Here is a 20,223-nt window from a genome sequence, read left to right on the forward strand (position 1 = left end):
ACACATGAAATTATAATAAGCATAAAAAGAGATATTAACAAAATACTAAAAGAATAAAAAATGCTAAAGGAAAATAAAATCAAATAAAAAGCAAAAAGTGTCACACATGAGTATCGAACCCTCTCCACCTAATATTATGCAACTAAACTCTCTCCACTAGGCCACTCAATACTATCTGCTATTGAGATACTACCATAAATATATGAACTGGGCTAACAGATTTAAAATAAATAAAAAAAACAAAACAAACATTTTTATGGGTTTTTTATCATCTCTGTTAAAAAACAAAATAAGCTAAATAAATAAAAAGTAAATAATAATAATAAAAGAAAATAAAAGCATATACATTTTTCTGATTTTTGTGTTAAAAATGAAATAAATTAAATAATAAAAGAATTAATTAAAAAGAAAGAAAAAAGAAAATGGAAATACAGAGGTTCGTCTTCATCGTCATCTTCCTCCCCACCTCACGAACTCAACCTTCCCAAGCTCACTCCTTCACTCTCTCTTCTCTCGGTAATGTTCATCAACACTCACCAAACTTCACATTTCTCTCAATGCCACTCTCGTTCTCAACGAACCCCTCTCAATCACTCTCAGCTCACACAATAATTTCAACAACAAGCACATGAGAAAGATAAAAAGAAAGAACGAGAAGTACTTACAAAGTGTCACGGCGGTGGTGGTGAAGGACACGAAGAAGCTGGCCTCCAGGTAATTGATTTTGGGATTTTAGGGTTTCTTCTCAGATTTTCGCCTCCAGCTCTCTGTGTTCTCTCTAGGGTTTTGTTGTCCTCTTTTACTGATTCTACCTTGCTCTTTATACTTCTGTGAATTAGGGTTACAAATTGGTGCCCTTGTGTTCAAAAGTAGCTCTGCAAAGCACTTTGGATGCTCAGAAATTGAATTGCCCTATCCATGTTAGATTCAAGAAAAGGTATCCTTCACAAACTTTCCTCTCTGCTTTGACCTCATACCAATTTGGGATGTTTTTGGACTTTGCCCTCTGACTGTTGGTTAATGATTTTGCACTGTAGGTTTTGCAAATTGACTGATTAATGTGTCCCCTTTTTTACCGCAGTAAAAAAATGGTGAGCTTGGTTTGCTGCAATCTTATTCATGTTTGGTAGGTTGTGGACATGTCTTAATTTTGATGTGCATTATGTAGCCATACTAATTTTGAACTTATGCATTGTTTTGGCATGGTTTCACAGGTTCATCACTGGTTATTCAAGGATCAAAATGGAACATGGAAGGTTACGGTTAAAACACGGATTGGATTTCATGGGGATGTCTGTAATACATTGGCTGACTTAAAGTAGTTTCGGTTCAATTGTCGCGTACAAATACGTCAATATGGCCTCTCCCAGTTGGTTTATTGCTCCAGCAGGAAGTTGAAGCAAGCATACTCATCACGGCATCCATGCCGCATACAATCAAACGGAAGAAATTGAGGTAATGGCAGTTGGTTGTCCACTTGTAGCCCACACATTTTGAGTTTGAATCTACTGATTCCGGATCCCGAACCGGTTGAATATGCCAGAACAAGATTCTGAACAGACAGGTACAAAATTTCCTCTGGTGTATGATCAACAATAGACACCCCAAACTCAGCAAGATCAACATTGATGTGAAACTCAAAGTCCGTATCTGACATTAGCTGTTGCTTTTGAGAATCATTCACTGATGATGAATGTCTTCGGCTTATAACTCCTATAGGTTCAGTTTCAGGCATCCAATCACTGATCCTAACAACATTGGTTTTCTCTTCCTTTACAATTGTAACACGCAACGCTCTGGTTGGTCCTTCTGCTACTTGGACAGGCGTGTGATCAGAAATTTCATCGATATCGTACTTCAGTGATTTCATTTGGTCAGTACCATCTACCAAGAGTTCCAACAAACATCTCCTACCAAGATCTTCCCACAGAAAAGAAGCAGCAGAGTTTGGAAGCAGCAGTTGCCAGGAATCACCGATACCATCAGCTTGACGAAAACGAATGGGTAGGAACATCGAACGATTTTCACCTCTGTAAGGACTTGACAATGAATTCAGACGAAAAACCACTTCAAATCGTGATCTCTTAGCACCACTTCTTACTGCAACCCTTAATTGCATTGTTTCATCTCCAACATCTTTTTCCAAACTAATGTGCATTATACCTTCATAACCTACACGGAATGGTGTACTCCATTTGTAGCCATCTATCCGTAACTTCAAAAGTTCAACTTTAGCTGACGACTGCCACTCAAATGGTTTTGGAGGATCAGTGGGATGTATCCATACGACAGACTGAGTATCAGATTGCTGTAGGCAGAGACTACATCCAACCCTATTGATGAACATTGTGTGTGGCTGGAACTGAATCACCTTTGTTCTGTCTGAAGTCATTTTCAACAATGCTGAAAGCTTGTAGTAAGATCTAAAAAGAAGAGGCTGTTGGTTTGGTGTACAATGTGTTCGTCGGTTTTGCAGGCTGTTGATGCTTGGCGGCAGGACCAAGGCTTTGTAGGAATTTGTTGACAGGATATTGTAACAGCAGGTATAGGAGAAGGAACCGTTACGGGCATTGCAGCTGGATTTGTAGGGGAAATCGTGACAGGATTCCATGATGGTTATTGGGTTATTGGTTTGATAGATTTGGTATCAACTTGATACGGGTTTTACATGGTTGCAGCAGGCTGTATTATATTTGGTTCATGGCATTACAACAAGTGTGTTACAGGTATGTTGTTGCTTTGGCTCTAGTTCTGAATTCAACTTTTGAAAATCTGGATGTCCGAAACTCTTGGGAAATTTTAATGAATGGCTTTGGTATTGCAGGGTGCTGCTATGCCGACACGAATTGGCGGCTGACTTCAACTTTTACCTCACCGTTCCGCTTCTGTTTCGATAGGTAATGACCGTAACCTTCAGCTCATGCACCGTAAATCTTACTCGGCTGTTTTCCTGCTATTGATGTAGATTGATAATTGGCCATAGTTTGACTCCGGCATGTTTTCATTTTCAACATCAGGTGGACTTGAAAAGCCCTTAAACAATTTTGTTACTTGATACTGCAGCCTCTGAAAGTGGCTACCATTGTTATCATATTTTGATGAATGCAAGTGAGACTCAACATCAGCTCTAGTTTCATTTGATTCACTTTCTGGACCTAACTGAAGGCTATGAGATGCAATATTAGGACTGAACTCAAACCTTTGCATAAATGCCTGTACCAGAAATCCAACCTGGAAAATTTCATGACAGTAGGAACCAATCTCGAATTTCCAGCCGAAGGGTAAAATAACCGTAACAGAACTTCATCTGATTCTTAACCAACAATATTCATCAAGCCTATTGTTAATGCCACGGTGAAACCAGTAAGTCTTCATTTTGCCTGTTTCAATCTACAAATAGTTTCGGTTTTGGGTAAAACTATTGTGGCTTCCATTCATGTTTTTTTTTGTCTACTGCAGGGCCAATTGTAGGTTTGTTATGGCCTTTTGTTGGTTAAATCATGGAGATTTGGCCTTGTAATGTGGTGTATTGTGAGCAAGGAATGAGCACACTCATGTGGTGCTGCTGCTGTTGGTTTTATGCTTATGTGGTAATGTTGGTTTATTGCAAGTTGGAGTTGATTGCGTTGAGATGTTGCAACAAACATCAGCTCATCTTCTGGTCATCCCTTATGTGAAAGTTTTCTTTTGCTAGAGTTGCTCCTGAGCAAAAGGAACTTATCTTGACCACTTTCAAAACAGTTGGACGGGTAACATTGATGTGCGGGGATGGAACCAATGATGTTGGAGCTTTAAAGCAGGCCCATGTAGGAGTTGCTCTTCTGAATGCGATGCCGCCAGCCAAAGGTGGAAACTCCTCTTCAAATTCATCCGCCGAAGACAGTTCAAAACCCCACTAGCCATTCAGCTGTTAACCGTCATGAAACCGCCATTGTTGTGTTGGATTGTGAGCAGGGGTTTCCAGGTTGCAGCTTCCATGCCATTATCATCATGACAAACTCAAAGTCAAGTATAGGCTCCACTGGTTATGTGCTTATGGTGCTGCTACAGAATAATAGACAAGGCAAAGTGTGTGCAGTAGGTTGTAGCATGAACTGCTGCAGCAGCAGGGGTAGCATAGTGTCTCCATTGGTTAGGTCATGTATTTGCATGGTTATGCTGCATTGTTTCAGGTTCAAGCCAAGAGTGATGGGCAAGAGACAAACTCGCGTTGTTAGGGAACTCTTTGGAAATCTGTTAGGGACCAACCAAAGCTAAGGGTCAATGGTTCCAAAATGCCAAAGTGACATGGTATACAAAAATGCATTACTTGCAATGGAACCAAACAAGAGAAAGATCTCACCAAGCATGGGGATTGGATGAAGAATCAAGGCAAATTAGGTTAGGTTAGGTTTTTGATGGTCAAAAAAATGGGAAGGTTGACTTTGGTCAAAGTTGACCAGAAAGTCAACTGTTGACCAAAGTCAACAAATGGTCAAAATGTATTTTCTTTTTGTATTTTCTTTGTAAATGGAATTCAATGGACAATTATGGGTGAATTTAGGGTTTAATGAAATTGGGTTGACTTTGGTCAAAGTTGACCAAAAAGTCAACTGTTGACCAAAGTCAACAGTTGGTCAAAAATGCCAAATTTCATATTTTTTTGTAGGGATTCACATGTAATGGTTTACAAAGACATGAAATAAATGGAAATGGATTAACAAAATGGTTTGAAGCTGGTTTCCAAATTGTTTTGTTTATGACTTGAGTGCTTGACTTTGAAAAAGAAAATAACTTGACTAATAATATATATGAACAAAAACATCAAATGAGACCACAAGGCTAGGGTTTTGACATAGTATCCATGAACCAACAAACATGACTGACAAGTGGCTAGAAACACAAGAAACTTGGTTGTTCAGATGACCCAGACCATAGGGGTATCCACAATCACAACACCATGACTTTGGATCAAAACCAAACCTCATGTAAAACCAAAATTAGGTTAGGCCAAGCATGCCAAAAAAATCAGGAGCAAAATCGGGGTATGACAGTAACCTCTCCCAATGCAAACCCAATGAATGAGGGGTAAGGAGTATGCCAAGGTGTGATCCCAAAGCCAATGCATATGATGAGATAACATGAGGGATCTTAGGGTCAAAATTGGGGTGTTACATCTGGTTAAAGTAAACGTATCAAGGATAGACTCTCTGGGGAATAAAATAGGGATTACAACTACCTTTTTACTGGGTAGAAAACCAACAAAGGAAGAATATCTGTCACCAGTTAGGATGAACATATCAAGGATAAACTCACTCAGGAAACTTGAAAACGAATCCACTAGAGAAAACAAAAGAAGTAGATTACATTTTACCGGGTATTGGACATAACTAATGTACTCGAAAATCGAGAAGAATATTACCAGTTATTGGGTAATAAACTCTCAGGGGACCAAAATATCTATCTAGGTAATAACTAGAAATAAACGACCAAACAAAGACTCAACCCAAAGAGGATCTAACTCAAGGGGAGTGGTTCCATCCAGGTAATTAACTGGGGAGGAAACTGAAATAATAATCATCCATGAGGAAATAACTCAGTGGGGAATGAGAAAGGTTAAACTCTTTATGCTTAAGGGGATGACACTCTACAATTGAAGGAGGACATGCACACCAAGTCTGTATGGGGAAATAATATCACCAAAGCAGGGGATCAGAAGAAAAAATCATTGCAATAAAATGCATAATGAAATATCTGACGTTGTGCTTTACGCATGAATATCCATGTATATGATCATGATTATGCTGAAAAACAACACAAAGGATATAAATAATAACAATTTAAATCACTGCTGCAACACTCGGCTAATCTCAACAAGATGAAAAAACCAACTGGAGAAAATGCTAGGGATGAAAATAAATCATCTAGATATGAATAAATCTGTTATGGTTGGGAAAGTCATGGAGAACATGATTCCACTCAATCACGGCAAACTCCATGGGGAGAGTATTGTTGAAGAAGGATCAACTAAACATGCCGAAGATAGAAAAGGGATTTGCTAAGGATCCAGATTGTCAACTCTGCGGAGAATTTTAGGTCAACACCATATCAGAATGAGAGACATCCTTGCTGGGGACAAAAATCAAACACTGCTCAGAATCCAATACTGTCGGGAACGAAGGATCTTCATAATAGAAGATAAACTCCGTCCGGGAATATAAGAGGTAAAACTCTGCATGAGGATTTAAGAAAATTGTTTGGGATTCTATGACCAAGACCATCACATTCCTCAATACTCATTGAATTCTTCTTTGAAATTTTGAAATAAACCAATTCCAAGGCAAAGATAACTGGACCTGATTCACACAAAGGAGAAATTGTCGAAGTTATGCAACATAATCCAATGCAAAAATGGAAACCAAATAAAGGTTCCAGATTTCCAGGGTTCAATCACAAATCACGTACTGAGAGGATACAAAACACGGTCACTTCAGCCAGGGAATAGGAATTTGCAAAAGGGACCGATCATCAGCTTAATTGGAGATGAGACCCACCGTCTCTACTGGGGATGAGAGATCACTCATCGATCATGCTGGGGATGAATGACGAACTGTCGGGGAGGAAAATAGTTACCAAACCAACTGTGTAAGACCCTAATTTTGACCCTAAGATCCCTCATGCCATCTCATCATATGCATTGGCTTTGGGATCACACCTTGGCATCCTCCTTACCCATCATTCATTGGGTTTGCATTGGGAGAGATCACCAAGAACATTTGATTGTATCATACTTTGTTTTTAATTATTTACTAACCAAAATGCCAAATATATGTCAATGTATAATTTACTTCTATTGTAGGTAGTGTGTGTGTTCACCTATGCCTCATCAAGCTCATATCTAGGGTTTGAGACCCTCAATGCAAGGAGACTATGCAAGGAGACTAATCAAGAGATGGTTCACATTGATTCTAGACATCATATTTAGATCCCCTTGATCTTTATTTATCATTTTGATCAATAATTCACCAAGAGTTTGAAGCTTGTTTGCCTTGGAAGCCCTAATTCATCTAGGTATCTTGTGTGACTTCCTCAACAGGTTTCTTCAACATTTGGTCAAATATTTCACGAGATACTTCATTTTACATCATCTTATGAATATATGATCCTCCATGAGTCCCAAAGATCAAGAGAACTTCAAGTTTGCAAGATGATTCATGGTGGTTGACCAGAGAAAGTCTATAGGTCAAAACTAGGGTTCCCTAGACCCTATCTCCTACAATTTTTGTCATATGAAAATGATCCCAAGATAAACGTTACTCCTTATGACATTAAAAACAACTTTTATGTTGAGGTCAAGAGCTAGTTTTTCTTGGAAAGTCATTTTTTATGGTGATAGATTATAGGCCATTTTGTCTGAACCCTAGTTAGGAGGTCAACTTCCAAGGACCACAACTTGCTCAATTTTTATGAGATAAAAGCCATTAAAGTTTAATAATCAAACTCAATATGTCCTATCCAACTTTTATTCTTGGAATATATTCAAATTCAACTTGAAAATGCATGTGCCAAGAGGAAACATTATAGGTCATTTTGGGCCATTACCATTGAACAAGTGATTTTCCTCAACTTCTAAAATCCATAACTCCTTCATGCCAAATCCAAATGAGGTCAAATTTGTTACCAAATTGAAGAGGTTTGAAATAGCCACAACTTTCATGAAGGAATGGTTTCCATTTTAAGCTCATAGCAAACATTATCCAAGATGGAATAAGTTAACATTGGGCTTGATACTTAGAAAAATTTCATTTATGTTTGATTTTCCAAACTTCCACCTCAAAATTCATCATTATCCAAGCTTCAAATGGAAACGTTTCCATCATGAAAGTTGTTCCCCTTTATCTAACCTTTCCAAAAAGTCTAAGATCACTTCATTTGGGAAAGAATTGGATGATTTGCGCATGGTTTCTCTTCAAGGCTCCATTTGGATGAATCTCATGATCACATTCCAATTTCAATTGCATGATTACATGACACACTTTCAGCATTTCACATGATGAAATTTGGACCTGATTACATCATTTCATGGGCCTATCACACGCCCATGCAACCATGCAAGAGTGAATTGTTATTTTTGGCATTTTGATGGAAGGGTGGGAAAACCAATTGCATTGCCTATAAATAAGACCCTTCATGCTCATAATTATGGACACCTTGCCCAAGCTTTGAACCTGCAATCCGAACTATCACCATTAGAGGATAAACTTGAAGGTTTTCAATTGAAAATTGAATTTCAATTTCACTTCAGTGTTGAAGTTGAAACTCAAAGAATCCAAGCCCTTCCTTGATCCATTTAACTTCTTGCAAGCATCTGAAGTCAAGCCAAAGCCAATTGAAAGCAAGATCAAGCAAGATTCAAGCTTCCTCGAAGGTGATTTTCCATAATTTTCATCTCTTAGTTTCTCTCTCAATTCTTCACCATTCTCTTTGATTTTTGCTTGACTGAAGTCCTACCAATGTAGGCAACAAGATTGAGTTGCTTTGAAGTCAAATCGAAGCAACTCAGTTCATGATCCTCAAAATTCAAATCCCTGTATCTTTTTATATACTTGGAATTGGATAAAATTGAGGCGTGATTCGTGATCCTGAGAATTTTCTCTTTGAAATAGTTTCCTTGTTTTTCATTTCCCATTGAGATGAAGTTGGACCAGTCTGATGGAGCTCACCGGAGAAGATGACTGAAGCCCTTGCTACGGTGATGTGTTGGAACACTTCTTGGCCATCTGATCATGTTTGGATGTTCTAATCTGAGCCATTGCCTTTGATTACCACACATACATCATGTTGACTCAAGATTACCATGGAACACGTGCGTGTGGCCATCATATCTGCCACCTCAATTAATGAGGGAGATCCGATGACCCTTGTTTTTTCTTATTTTATTTTAATTTATGATTTTATGTTTAATCCTTTTATTTTGTTTAATTCATAGAAATTTCATTTTTAATCCAAAAAAATAGGACTTTCACCAAAAATCTTTAAATATTTTACTCTTTCATATTCTAAATTAAAATTATTTTTTGGATTAATTTTGATATTTTTGTGCATATTTTTATTTGTTTAAAAATACTTCTGACTTTTCAAAAATAGTGAATTTTTTTGTCTAAGGTCCTTTGACCTTGTTTGAACTAGGATAAACCCCTTGGCCATTTATTTGGTGTTTTGAAGGGATTTTCGGTTTTGACCAAATTAAAATGCATTTTAATTCATTTTTAAATTGATTTTTCATTGATTAAATGTTTAAAAATTATGTTGAGCCATTTTTATGGTCTTGTGAGGTTTGACGTTCTATTTGGGCCTTGGTCAATGTTGATTTGACTTTTGTTGGATCAAAACCATTGGATTTAGGGGATTGATGAAATGTACATTTCATCTCCCAAAATGAATGAATGATTTTGATTTGATGAAAGTCCTCCCTTGGTTAATTTGTGTTTCTATCTTCCCCTCCCTCTTCATATTCATCCCTATTCTTTCCCATTCCCTCATTGGACCAATGAAATCTCTAATGTCTTAAGGCTAATTGGTTCATCAATGACCCTGTGTCATATGAACCAATACAAGTATGACTGAGATAGGTCCCTTCCTCTTGATCTTTTCTTTTAGCGTGTGGTATGTTTTAGGAGTTTGGTTCTTCATAGCAAATCTTTAACATGCATTAACACCTAATTTTTTATTGCCCGACCTCAGATAGTTGTGACTTCTACATAAGTCCAATTACGATTGCTTAACATATAGCTAAATTTGACCCTAATGGCATAGCATTCTAGTAAGTGAGATTGTAAGTCTCCCATTCTTCATGGTATTGTGTGGAAAGTTGATATTTTTTCCTTTCATGAGAGCTAGTGGCATACTTGTTGAATTATCCAAGTTGGAGCCCTTGTCATGGAAGATGTCTTGGTTTAAGGATGGTTGACTGTTCTCCAAAGAATGACTTAATTGATTAAAAACCACCACTAACACTTGACTAACTTTTGACAAACATCTGACTAATTCTTGGTAATATTGCTTTACTTTCAAGTCATTTACTTTATGCAATTTAAATTCCAGTCATTTATCATTCATTGCCATTTACACATCATTTAACTTGTTTATGTTTATGCCATTTTCATTTTACTCATTTGAGCCATATCTTGTGATTGTATATATTGTTTGTTCACTTCGATTTTTGTTTGTGGTCTTAGGACCTTAAAACATATAATAACAACAAAAACCCTAAAAAACATCTGGTGGACTGTTGATTTTGATATGAGCTTTTGGACTTAGAATTAGACAACATTCCCTGTGCAAAAATAACTTGGTCAATGCCAACATTTTGAGACCAAACTATTGTGAACCGAGCCTTCATCTGATGCAAGCCTTGGATCTTGTTTGAATTCATCTGCTACTCTGCCTTTGTGCTCATTGGTATTTTGAGCTTGTGTCTGATGCTTTGCTTTGAGTTGATCAAGGAATATTTCATCTGATACATGAGGAGGCCAAAAAGACTCCTACCTTTTGGGATTGCTTGCTTGGACATGGTTATCTTTATTTGATGCCTTGATCTTTATGATGTCTAGATATTGATAATTTCTCATTGATTATTGCTTGATTAAACTCCAATGGAAAACGAGTTTCTATATGACATTTTTGTTTGTTGTATTGCATCCCATTGGTCAGATCTTTTCAAGTCTTAACTTTTAAATTCATGCTTAGGGTAGTCTCTTCATCTCCTCCCCACCTCTTAAATTTCAAAATCTCTCCCTCTTTTCGAAAACCTTCTTTGTTTGTGATTTCAAACTTAGACTTTGTTTTAATGATTAGAAACTTTGGCCTTATGTCAATGAATTTTCAAACCTTTTTCTTAAATCAAAATTTGTAAATAAACTTAATCATATTGACTTAACATCTCAAAAAGACAAAAAGAACTAACAACTTCACTCAACTTTTGGCCCTCTGTGCCTTTTCTTATTAAATATTTATTAAAAGAAATTCACAAACTTATTTGAAATTTTTACCACGAACTACGAGGTTTTAATCCCTCATTTTTATGTTGGTACGTAGGCACAAGTTCGAAGGACTTGTCAAACCCAAAAATATAATCAATGAATTATTCTCTCATCCCCGCACTCTATTTTTCTCAAACATCTTTTATACCAAACAAATATGCACAAATAAAAAGGGATCCCTAGGAGTACCTAAGACACTTTGGGTGCTAACACCTTCCCTCTGTGTAACCAATCCCCTTACCTGTAATCTCTGGCATTTTATTAGTTTTGATTTGAAAACTTCTTATCTTTGGGTTTTGTTCGTACTTTTCCCTTTTCCTTTGGAAACAATAAAAGCGCGGTGGCGACTCTGGTTTTATTGATGTCAAGTTTATCCATAGCTTGATGGCTATGAATTTACCGCTACATGAATTAAGTGGCGACTCAGCTGGGGAGTAGTCCTAAGTGGGTTTAGCCTACTTTTTTATGTGTATATATTTGTATATTTGATGTTTGTATATTAGTTTGTGTGATACGATCTGTCATTTGTGCTTGGTGATCTCTGAGTGGTGAGATAAGTTCTAACCCGAACTTGAGTGCAACTAAGATAGGAGGATAGTATAGTCATGTTCAACATGTGTGGAGTAGTCCTTAACAAGTTGGCTTGAGAGTGGAGACCCTTTTGGAGTTACTAATGTCACATAAGTTATTTGTGGTTAGGCATAATTTTCTATGATTTGTGGTCCGAGAAGCTGAGGACCGTAGAATATTTAACCCAACTTGGCCTATTAGTGCGGAGACTATTCAGGTGTAGACCTGATAACGGTTGTTACGCGATTCTACACTCAGACGAGTTTCTCTTGAAAATATTATGGGTTGATGAGTCAGTCATCTTAACCTATAATATCCGATATATGGGATTAAGACTCTGGGAACTTTGATAGAACATGATCTACAAGTTTTTATCCTTATTAAACTTCTTTTGGATGGTTCTTAACCTGACTTCATGCTCATGGCTCACAACAAAGCCTTTAGTTCTTGGTTGATCCGATCAAGTCTTGTCAATATCAATGGAACTTGGGTGTTGATAAGGTGAAAACCATAATCCACCAAAATGCATGATTGATCTTGATGATGACTTGATCCATACCTTGACCTTTGTTTATGTTTTCCTTGTGTGTGATCCCTTATGTGTGATTGTTGCATTCAGGCATACATGCGCATCATAACATTCATCACAGAAAAATACATTTTAAGGAATTAAGGTCTTGTTTGCAAATATTTTCAGACCATGGATTATGGACGAAGGAACACTGAGAAGTACAGTTTTAGGTGTCCTGATTTGGAAGAGCTAAGGAAGTTGTCCTCCTTTGTATAGATCCCTTGGACTTCAAGCAACGTCATGGAAAGCTCTTGTCTGTGTTATCTGCTGATGTGGTTGAAAGACTTTTGAGTGTTTTGGTTCAGTTCTATGATCCTCTCTACCGATGTTTCACTTTTCCTGATTATTAGCTTGTGCCTATGTTAGAGGAGGATGCCCATCTCTTGAGAATGCCCGTATCTGACAAAGTACCTTTTAATGGATTGTAGGAGATTCCCATGTCTCATATCATAGCTGAAGCTCTTCATCTGAAGAAATTTGAGATTGATGCTCATTTGGTAAAGAAAGGAAGTATTCTTGGGTTGACTTCTCAGTTCCTCATTGGAAAATCTACTATTTTTTCTCAGTTTGATAGCATGGATGCTTTTGAAGCCATCTTTGTATTGTTCATCTATGGTCTAGCTTTGTTCCCTAACAATGACGGTTTTGTTGATGTTAACGCCATTATAATCTTCCTGATTGGGAATCCTGTTTCTACTCTGTTAGGTGACATGTATTTCTACTTGCATTTTAGGAATTCTAAATATGGTGGGACTATTATGTGTTGTGTTCCTTTTCTGTACAAGTGGTTTATTTCGAACTTGCCTCAGACGCCTTCTTTCTTGGAGAACAAGCAATTTCTACGGTGGTCTCAGAGACTTATGTCTCTCACTAATGATGATATTGTTTGGTATGATTCTACATTGATTAGTGTGGATATTATTGATAGTTGTGGTGAATTATCTAATGTTCCTCTAATTGGTACATAAGGAGGAATCAACTACAATCCTGCTTTGCCTCGTCGTCAACTTGGGTTCCCCTTGAGAGATAAACCTAATAACACTCAGTTAGAAGGTCTTTTCTATCAAGAGGGTAAATATCCCCAACCTTTGAAGCAAAGGATGATACATGCGTGGCATAATATGCATAGGAAAGGAAGATCCGAGCTTGGTCCGTGCAACTGTGTAGCTTTGGAAGCTTACACTACTTGGGTTAAGAAAATAGCCTTGAAGTTGAAGATACCATACACTTGTGAAAGACCTATGTATTTGGTTGTGGTTGAGCCATCAACTTTCCCTAACCAAGATATAGAGGAGTTTCAAGATGCACTCACTAAGATGAAGCAAGAAAGAGACATGTGGGAATAGCGGTTCCATGCTTTGAGCCAAAAGCATGAAGAATTTCAACTTAAGTCGAAAGATAAGGATATGCTTATTAAGATTCTTGAAGACTGAGTAATGAAGAGATAGAGAGAGCCAGAGGGTCTACCTTCCTCTAGCATGCTTCAGCCTTCCGGTACTTGGAAGAAGATTGTTGATCAGCCAATTCTTGAGAAAGCTTAGATGAAGACATCCTTTGAGTCTGAGATTCGACGCATCTGAAGAAAGTATGCACCCCGAGCCAGATCGTCAGGTACAATTGCTAAGGGATCCTTAGGATGATAGTTTCCTTTTTTCTTGTATTTGTATTTTGGTTTCTGAAATTATACTCAGTGTAATCCTTCCAAATTTTATGAATAAAAAGATATTTTTATGGTCAATCAAATTTTATGAATAAAAAGATATTTTCATGCATCATTTGCATAACATGTTTTTCTTCCACCAGATGTCTTATCAGTTCTTCTTCTGTGCATTAACCAAGTTGGCTCACCGTTATAACACTTGGGCTAATCAACCAAGGAGAATGGAGCATCTAGAGTAAGAGAACCGAGAGCTGAAGGACGAGATCGCCAGATTAACGACGCTGGTGGAATCTATTATTGCTGCACAAAACCAATCATCACCAACTCCTGCAACTCCTCTTCCTCAAAGAATTGTCATTTTTGAGGTTGTTACCTCAATAATTCATGTTGCTGCCAGTCAATCTATTCCCTCTATGCCTGCTGGATTCCCTTGGGGAATGCCATCAAACTTTATGCCCGAAGGGTATGTGCCCACATTTGTTTCTATACCGACATCTAGCCCAGTCATGTCAGTGCCACCTCTAGTTGTTCACAGTTTGCCTCGTGTTGAGGACACTATCCACCATTCTGAGCCATCTGAAGGCCCAAATGTATATGAGAATATGGATGAGATGAAAGATCAATTCCTCGAGCTGCGTAAAGAATTGAAGACTTTGAGAGGAAAGGATTTGTTTGGGAAGAGTGCTTCCGAACTTTGTCTGGTCCCCAATGTTAAGATCCCAATGAAGTTTTAGGTCCCCGAATTTGAAAAGTATAAAGGGAACACTTGCCCGCTAAGCCATCTTGTTATGTATGCTAGAAAAATGTCTACTCAGACTGATAATGATCAGTTGCTGATTCACTATTTCCAAGATAGTTTGACTGGAGCTGCTTTGAGGTGGTATATGGGTTTGGACAGTGCAAGTGTCCGTACTTTCAACGACTTAGGTGAGGCCTTTGTCAAGCAGTATAAGTACAATGTAGATATGGCGCCTGATAGAGACCAGTTGAGGTCTATGTCTCAGAAGGATAAGGAGACATTCAAAGAGTATGCCCAGAGATGGAGAGAGTTGGCTGCCCAGATTAGTCCGCCTTTGGAAGAGAAAGAAATGACAAAGATCTTCCTGAAGACATTGAGTTCATTTTATTACGAACGTATGATTGCAAGTGTCCCCAATGATTTTATCGAAATGGTAAATATTGGGTTGAGGATAGAAGAAGGAGTCCGTGAAGGACGTCTGTCTAAGGAAGAAGTATTATCCATCAATAAGTATGGTGGGAGTTTCTCCAAGAGGAAGGAAGGAGAGACTAAATTAGTATTAGTGGGGAGGGAGAGGAGGCCTCATGTCAGGAAAAGTTCTCAACCTCGTCAACATCAACATCAAGTTTCTTCAGTAATTCCAGTTTTTTCCAACAATTCTAATCAATCAGTTCCAATTCAACAATAACATCAATAACAACTGCAACAAAGAACCAACTACAACAACAACAATAATCATCATCAATTTTTTTTTGAGAGGAATAAGGTCTCTTTTGACCCTATTCCTATGTCTTACGTAGAACTGTACCCATCATTGGTCCTCAAAAATCTAATCCAACGAAGAAATCTTCTTCAAATTCCTGAGCCACTTCCATGGTGGTTCAAACCTGAACTTCATTATGCTTTTCACCAGGGATCACCTGATCATGATATAGAGAACTGCCATCCCTTAAGCTATGAGGTCCAGAAACTTGTGAAGAGTGGTATGGTGTTCTTTGAGGACCGAGCACCGAATGTGAAAGCTAATTCGTTGCCTGCTCATGGTAATGCTACTGTCAACATGGTGGACGGTTGTCTAGGGAATTTCTGAGTATTTGATGTGCGATGTATCCGTAGGTTGTTGGTGGAAATGCATAGAACCTTGTGTTCGATCAATGATTGTGAACATGACCACGATGGTTGCGTAATCTGCAGTGTGAACCCCCGTGGGTGTATGGTTGTCAAGAGAGATATCCAGAAGTTGATGGATGAGAATGTAATCCATATTCAACAGTTGAGAGATATAGATGATGTGAATGTCATTGTGCCTGTATTAAAGACCCCTGAGCGGGTAGTTATCCAGTTTGATAGTAGCGACGACAACAATGTCAATAGATCGGTATCACCGTTGGTTATACGGTTAGCGGGCCTTATTCCGTATGCATCCGATGAAGCTATGCCATATCAATACAACGCCACTATGATTGAGAAGTGTTAAGAGGTTCCTCTACCAGTTGCAGACTCAGTGGTAAATATAGCATATATTACGAAGGAGACCCATAGAGGTCGTGTGTTCGGTCCAGTTTTTTCAAAAGAAATAGAAGATGTTTCCGCATGTAAGAAGGTAGAGATTTTGGTGGTGAATCTGGTTAGTGCTTCAATGTGTCAGTATGGTGAATCCACCAAACTGAAGGCTAATGATGATCATAAAGTGTTAAAGTTGATTAAGAGAAGTGAGTTCAATGTTGTGGAGCAGCTGCTCCAGACTCCGTCAAAGATCTCCGTGTTATCACTGCTGATGAATTCTGAAGCACATAGGGAGGCGTTGCAGAAAGTGCTAGAACACGATTATGTTGAACATGATGTGACCGTGGATCAGTTTGACCGCATAGTTGCCAACATTACTTCTTGTAATAATCTGAGCTTTTGTGATGAAGAGATTCCTGAGGAAGGCATAAATCAAAAGCTGGCATTGCACATTTCAATTAATTGTAAGGAGGATGCTATGTCCAATGTGTTGGTTGACACTGGGTCATCTTTGAACGTGCTTTCAAAATCAACTTTGTCAAGACTTTCTTACCAAGGCGCCCCAATGAGGTACATCAGCGTAATTGTCAAAGCGTTCAACGGTTCGCATACAACTGTCATTTGTGAAGTGGACCTTCCAGTAAAGATAGGTCTGAGTGATTTCCAGATTACTTTCCAAGTAATGGATATCCACCCGGCCTACAATTTCTTCTTAGGAAGGCATGAGATCCATGAAGCAGGAGTTGTGACGTCTACTCTACACCAAAAGCTAAAATTTGTGAAGAATGACAAGCTTGTTGTTGTTGGGGGAGAGAAGGCATTGTTGGTGAGGCATTTGTTATCTTTCACTTATGTTGATGCTGAGGAGGAGGTTAGAACGCCGTTCCAAGCCTTATATATTGCTGATGAAATAAAGAAAACGGGGGTACCCATATCTTCTTTGAAAGATGCACAAGAGGCTATTTAGACTGGTAACATTGAAAAATGGGGTCGTGTGGTTAAGATTGCTGAGAACAAGAATAGAGCTGGATTGGGATTTCAACCAAGGTCGTTCAACATCAGAGCTGAAGTTGTGCAACCAATTTTCCGCAATGGAGGGTTCATTCATGGGAATGATCAGCACTCAACTACCGTAATTGAAGACGATGGTGATGAAGACGAAGCTTGCGTCAACTTTGTGACGCATGGCTAGACTTGCAACAATTGGGTTGTTGTTGATGTTCCTATTGTCATTCATCGTTCTAAGTAATTTGTTTTTATTATCTTTAAGAAAAATCCTTCTTATATGCCTAAGGGAGAAGTGAACATTGTTGGGCATTTTTATTATTATCATCAATAAAAGACAATTTTATTCATCCACATCTCTGATGTTTTATTTTTAGTTTTTGCTTTTTCTGAAAATGGTAATCATAAAAAAAACATAAATAAATAATAGTCTTCCATCTACATAATATTTGGTCGCACTCCACTTCTCTAAAATCAAAATATCAAATCATTATGCAGGTTGGTTCTCAAAACCATTGAATACAATGATCCTACTCCCTCTCCAAACTTTGATTTCCCTGTGTTTAAAGCTGAGGAAGAGACTGATGACGAAGAAGTATCTGATGAGTTATCTCGTTTGCTTGAGAACGAAGAAAAAGCCATTCAGCCATTTGAAGAGCAGGTTGAACTAGTCAACTTGGGTTCCGAAGACAATGTGAAGGAAGTCAAGATTGGGTCTCAACTGTGTCCAGAAGCTAAGAAGGGGTTGATTGATCTTCTTCGAGAATATTCTGATGTGTTTGCTTGGTCCTATCAAGACATGCCTGGGTTGGATTATGAGATTGTGGAGCATATATTATCGTTAAATCCAGAATGCCCGCCAGTCAAGCAGAAGTTGAGAAGAACGCATCCTGACATGGTAGTAAAGATCAAAGAGGAAGTGCAGAAGCAGATTGACGTTGGTTATAGAGATCTGAACAAAGCTAGTCCAAAAGCTAGTCCAAAAGATTGACGTTGAGCATATATTTCATGATATGATGCATAAAGAGATCGAAGTTTATGTTGATGATCTGATTGCCAAATCAAGCGATGAAGAAGAACATGTTGAGCATTTGTTGAAGTTATTCCAGCATTTGAGGAAGTATAACCTCCGCTTGAATCCCAATAAGTGTACTTTTGGTGTTTGTTCTGGTAAGTTGTTAGGCTTTATCGTCAGCGAGAAGGGTATTGAAGTTGATCCTACCATGGTCAAAGAAATACAAGAGATGCCAGTGCACAAAACTGAGAAGCAAGTCAATGGTTTTCTCGGCCGTTTGAACTATATCTCAAGATTTATATCGCATATGACTGCCACATGTGCGCCTATTTTCAAGCTTCTTCGGAAAGATCAGTCTTGTGATTGGACTGAAGATTGCCAGAAAGATTTTCATAGTATCAAAGAATATCTGCTTGAGCCTCCGATTTTGTCTCCGCCTGTTGAATGAAGACCTTTGATCATGTACCTGACTATGCTTGATGAGAGTATGGGCTGTGTTCTTGGTCAGCAAGATGAATATGAAAAGAAAGAGTATGCGATTTACTACCTCAGTAAGAAATTCACTTACTGTGAGACTCGACATTCTATGCTTGAAAAGACATATTGCGCATTGGCTTGGGTTGCTAAGCGTCTACGCCAGTATATGTTGAATCATACTACCTGGTTGATATCCAAAATGGACCCAATCAAGTATATTTCTGAGAAGTCTGTTTTAACTGGGAGGATTTCCCGTTGGCAGATGTTATTATTTGAGTATGATATTGAATACTGATCTCAAAAGGCTATCAAAGGTAGTGTCTTGGCCGACCATTTGGCTCACCAACCGATTGAAGATTATCAGTCAGTGCAGTATGATTTTCCTGACGAATAGATTATGTACTTGAATATGAAAGATTGTGATGAACCATTGCTTGAAGAAGGGCCAGGACCTGGTTCTTGCTGGGGCATGGTAATTAATGGAGCTGTTAATTCATATGGTAATGGAATTGGGGAAGTGATTATTACTCCTCAAGGCACTCATTTTCCGTTTACAGCTATATTGAGTTTCAAGTGTACAAACAACATGGCTGAGTATGAAACTTGCATTACGGGGCTTCCAGAGGCCATTGATCTCAAAATAAAATATCTTGACGTCTATGGAGATTTAGCTTTGGTTGTGAATCCGATCAAAGGTGAATGGGAGACGAGTCAAGCCGGTTTGATACCGTATAGAGACTATGCGAGGAGAATTTCAACTTTATTTACAAAGGTTGAGTTCCATCATATCCCTCGAGACGAAAACCGGATGGTAGATGCTCTTGCAACGTTGGCTTCAATGATTATGGTGAAATTTTGGAATGAAGTTCCCAATTTGACTATGATGCGTCTTGATAGGCCAGCTCATGTGTTCACTATGGAAGAAGTCAAAGAAGAAAAGCCATGGTATTTTGATATCAAATGTTTCCTCCAAAGTCATATTTCCCCGCCCGGGGCATATTTGAAAGATAAGAAGACATTGAGAAGATTATCTGACAATTTCTACCTGAATGGTGATGTGCTTTACAAGAGAAATTTCGATATGGTTTTTCTCAGATGCATGGATAGACATGAAGCAGACTTATTGATGACTGAAGTCCATGAGGGTTCCTTTGGTACTCATTCCAATGTACATGCTATGGCAAAGAAGATGTTGAGAGCAGGTTATTATTGGCTGCAATGGAATCTGACTTTTGTAAGTTTGTAAAGAAATGTCACAAGTGTCAAATTTATGCAAATAAGATTCATGTTCCTCCGACACTGTTGAATGTCATTTCCTCTCCATGGCCCTTCTCTGTGTGGGGAATTGATATGATTGAGCCTAGAGCTTCGAATGGACATCGTTTCATTCTGCTGGCTATTGATTACTTCACAAAGTGGGTTGAAGCGGCATAGTATGCAAATGTAACCAAGCAAGTTGTTGTGAGGTTTATCAAGAATCAGATTATATGCCGTCATGGTGTGCCAAGTAAGATCATTACTGATAATGGATCAAACTTGAATAATAATATGGTGGAAGATCTTTGCAAAGACTTCAAGATTGCACATCAAAATTCTTCTCCCTACAGACCTAAGATGAATGGGGCTATTGAAGCTGCGTACAAGAACATCAAGAAGATC

At 38.3% G+C, this 20,223-nt stretch overlaps 1 long non-coding RNA gene across 1 annotated transcript; it reads left to right on the forward strand.

Moving 5' to 3' along the window:
- The first annotated feature begins 411 nt into the window (after positions 1–411).
- LOC127106361 (uncharacterized) lies at positions 412–1,093 on the forward strand. Its single transcript, XR_007795350.1, has 3 exons — positions 412–714; positions 840–937; positions 1,038–1,093. It is a non-coding gene; the product is annotated as an uncharacterized LOC127106361 (long non-coding RNA).
- The last annotated feature ends 19,130 nt before the right edge of the window (positions 1,094–20,223 follow it).

Source organism: Lathyrus oleraceus, chromosome 7 (assembly GCF_024323335.1).
Source record: "Lathyrus oleraceus cultivar Zhongwan6 chromosome 7, CAAS_Psat_ZW6_1.0, whole genome shotgun sequence".
Lineage (NCBI taxonomy): Eukaryota > Viridiplantae > Streptophyta > Magnoliopsida > Fabales > Fabaceae > Lathyrus > Lathyrus oleraceus.